Source organism: Sceloporus undulatus, chromosome 1, assembly GCF_019175285.1.
Source record: "Sceloporus undulatus isolate JIND9_A2432 ecotype Alabama chromosome 1, SceUnd_v1.1, whole genome shotgun sequence".
NCBI lineage: Eukaryota > Metazoa > Chordata > Lepidosauria > Squamata > Phrynosomatidae > Sceloporus > Sceloporus undulatus.
This window is the reverse complement of record NC_056522.1, coordinates 179,622,892-179,626,696: the sequence shown is the minus strand read 5'-3', so window position 1 is coordinate 179,626,696 and position 3,805 is coordinate 179,622,892. Positions and strand designations below refer to the sequence as shown.

Genomic DNA, 3,805 nt, shown 5'->3' with positions numbered 1-3,805 from the left:
TTCTTTACATATGATTAAGTCCCTTTTAGACACGTTTCCATCGAAATTATGAAAAATAGATTTGAATAATGCGGCTATTATGGCTTCATTAAGGCTTTTGCTCCTGGATCCGACCTGGTGAGAATGTGCTTGGAAAAAAGCATCGCCTGCCAAACTTGACCTGTTCCTTGTCGCTTTTCATTTTTGTCTTGATTTTATTGAATGGATTTATTCTTTTAACGGCAATGGAAGTGTTTAGGCGTGAATCTAGGGCTTCGGGTTATAGGGATGTGCTTTTTTTTGGGGGGGGGGAGGTAGAGAAGGAGGAGGAGGAGAAAGCAGACAATCTCAGAGAGGTGGTCCAGGGCAAGAAGGCCGGGAGGGTTCGGGGATCTAGCCAAAGCGGGCTGTTTTCTTCTTCTTCTTCTTCTCTCTCTCTCTCCGCTTCATTAGCCTGCCTTGTCAGTTTGCCTTGGCCGGGAGCTTGGAGACCTCAGTGAGCCTGGCTTTGTGCTGCTAAAAGGGCCCGGGTTTGATTTGGCTTTCATAAAAAGAATACTCAAAGGGCGACTTCTGCTGGATCTTGTTGTTGTTGTTGTTGTTGTTGTTGCTCAAAAAAAGGAAGCGGCAGGAAGAAGGATCCTGGTTTGTGTGTGTCGGGGGCCCTTTGGCTGGCATCTCTGCCTGCTCTTGGCTAGGCTAGGCCCGCCAGCTCTACCTCCCCGGCCCGAGTTGGGGTTGGCTGTTTCAGGGAAGCACGAGTGTTTTGTAGGGCGCCAGAAGCACCCCGACGCACTTAGTGCGTCCTTCGGTCCAGGGCGCGGTGGTCGGCAAGGGCCAGGAGAGTGGTTTAGCCGCGGTTGTTGTGGTAGTTGTTGTTGTTCTTTTGCAAGGAAGCGGACTCGTAGGAACTGGGACGCTGGGGATCCCGAGAGGCCATCCAATCGTGTCTCTATTTCCTCCACCCCTCTGAACGCTCACAAGTCGGGGCTTTCCCGTCGCTTTGCCTGGCCAAGAACAGCACCGAGATGGGGTGCCAGGGTTATGGGAGAGATCCCTTCGGTGAAAGGGACCTCTCCCTCCCTCCCTCCCTCCCTCCCTCCCTCCCTCCCTCCCTTCTTTCCTTTGTCCTTTCCTTCCCTCCCTCCTTCTTTGCTTCCTTCCACCCTTCCTTCCCTTCTTCCTTCCTTCCTCTGTGTGTCTATATATCTACTTTGCTACATCCGCCCTTCTGTTCATTTCTTTACCTTTCCATTCCCTTCCCTTCCCTTCCCTTCCCTTCCTTCTCTCTTTCCTTCTACTGTTCCTTCCCTTCTTCCTTCTATCCATCCCTTAACACATCCATCCTTCCTCCCTTACTCCCTCCCTTCTCCTTCTCCTTCTCCTGCTCTGGCAGTGCCCTCCTTCCAGAGAAGGGATGAGCAAAGGCTGCGAGAGAGTTAGAAAGGCGACGCTGAACTCTGGTTGTGGGTGAACCCTGAACTTTCCAAAAGTTCGTCGGGAGAGAAAAATCTAGCACGTGAAGGGAGTTTTAAGCTTCAAAACACACTGCACAAATAATCCAGTCTGAGATCGCTTTAACTGCCCAGCTCGGGAATCCTGGGAATTGCTGTGGCCCCGGAGCCCTCAGACAGAGAAGGCTCACTGTTTCACAGAGCGACAGATTCCAGAATTCCCTAGCGTTGAGCCAGGGCAGTTAAAGCGGTCTCAAACTGGATTGTTTCTGCAGTGTGTTTTGGGCCAGGATGGAGATCCGTAACTCTCTCTTTGACTTGGCTTCGGTTTCTTCCCTGGTTAGCAGTTTGTAACCTCTCTCGCTTTTTGTACATTTGGGTCGGATGCGTAAGTAAGCCAGTAAGTAAGTGAAACTCCCTCCGACCCACAAACACACACATGCCCCCAAACTCTTAAAACTCGAGAGCTGTTAAATTTCGCCGCCGATGAGGAAGGCTCGGGGAGCTGTTGCTGAATTTAAAAAAAACAAATTGTCATCCAACAAGTCGAACTAGAAAATGGGTTTCTAAAAGCTCCGGAGTGACTTGGTAGAGAAAGCTATTTGAGCAAATTACAAGAATCGCCCGGAGGCCACGAAGGAAATCAACACTTTAATTGCCTCCAAAATGAAGATTTATACCCCCACATTTCTCCCCCATCGAATCGTTGTTTTATTAAAGTGAAAGCTAAAGAAGGGACGGGATGGGGCTGTTGTTGTTTTCTAAAGGAAAGAGAAAAAAGAAAAAGATTGGAAGTGGATGATGGGCCCATTCATAGCTGCTTCTTTCCTTCTCTTCCCAGTTGAGGGGGATGTGTAGAAGAAAAGGTTCAGGACACTATGGAAAGGGCTGGCTCTTAGCTAAGAAGCTACAAGTGTGGGTGACTCTTGAGTCCATCCACACGGGGGAAATAATGGGTTTTGACACCGCTGGAACTGCCATGGCTCAAGGCTATGGCATTCTGGGAACGGTCTGGCTCAAGGCTATGGCATTCTGGGAACGGTCGTTTGTTTGTGACATCAAAGCGGAGAGCTCTGGTGCCACAAACAAACGACCATTCCCAGAATTCCGTAGCCTTGAGCCATGGCAGTTCAAGCGGCGTCAAAACCCATTATTTCCCCGGTGTGGATGCAGCCTCTGTGTGTGTGTGTTGTCGCCAAGGCTGCGGGGTCCTTCCCGGAGGCTCTGGGTTGCTGCTTCCTCGAGAGAAAGCCCTGTGTTTTTATATATGAGTGTGTATATATGTATATATCTGCATGCATTTGGGGTGTGAGTGGAACTGGCAACGTTCCCTGGCCTTCTTCTTGCAAATGTGACTCAACCAGTTGGAAGCCCTATTCCAGGCCTCTCCGCCGAAGGGCAAAGGGAGCTCCCCTTCAGGTCCTTTGCCAGCGTTAGGAGCAGCTCGCTTCCTTTGCCTCTGGCCCTTCATTTTTGGGGTAGCTCTCTGTGAGACCAGGGGGGGAAACCAAGCGTCCTCCTTTTTCAGGGCCTGCCCTCCATTTCCCCCCTTTCTGTCCAGGAGGAGTTCCCAAAGGCCCTCCATTTGGAGGAGTGTTTGGAGCCCCCCCCCTTTGGTCATGTCCTCCCTTTTTTCTGGCATGTCCTTGTCCAGGAGGCCACTAAACCGAAGTTCCCAAAAAGATGGGTCAGGGCTGAGGGAATGGCGGTGCATTGTGACACCTAAATGTCCAAAGTTTGTGGGGAGTGGGAGAAGGAGGCCTTTCTGGAGGCAAAGGATGAGGGGAGATGGGAGGCGAGTGAGGAGAGGAAGCGCCTTTCCTGTCAGAGAAGTCTTCCTTTCCCTTCAGGGAGAAGCCCGCCTAAACCCTCAGGCAGAAAGCCCCCGTCACCCCCGACTTTCTGAAACCAAGCTGCATTTCCAACCCAAGGCGCCTTGTCTCTTTCTTCGTCCCTGGAGTGGTTTCTAGGGTGCCTTCACATTTTGCCCAGGGGCCTCCGCTGCCCAAAGCTGTGGGGAAAGGGGTCAGCTGTGAGGCAGGGCCCTCACAAGAAAACGCGGGCTTGGATTGTTTTCCTGTCAGAACAAGGAAGTGTTGGCTCACTAAACCAAAAACAGAACAGCATGGCGAACAGAAAGGTCTAGGAGGGTCTTTCCTAGACCTTTCTGTTTGCCATGTTCTCCTTTTCCAGGCCATGTCCTCCATTGTCACCTTCTCTCCAGAAGGAGCTCCAACATGTCCTCCTTTTACAGAGCACGAATGAGTGTTTATAGACGTATTTAGGCCAGCCCTCTCCTCCTTTTCCCTCCATTTCAACCTTCAGTCCAGGTTCAGAGTTTACATAGTTTGTTTCTTTTTTGGTGGGTTTTT

General features: G+C 50.8%; 1 protein-coding gene across 1 annotated transcript in view; it reads left to right on the top strand.

Moving 5' to 3' along the window:
- Positions 1–3,805, top strand: part of MEIS1 (Meis homeobox 1) — a 16,896-nt gene that overhangs the window by 6,120 nt on the left and 6,971 nt on the right. The gene's annotated exons all lie outside the window — the stretch shown is intronic.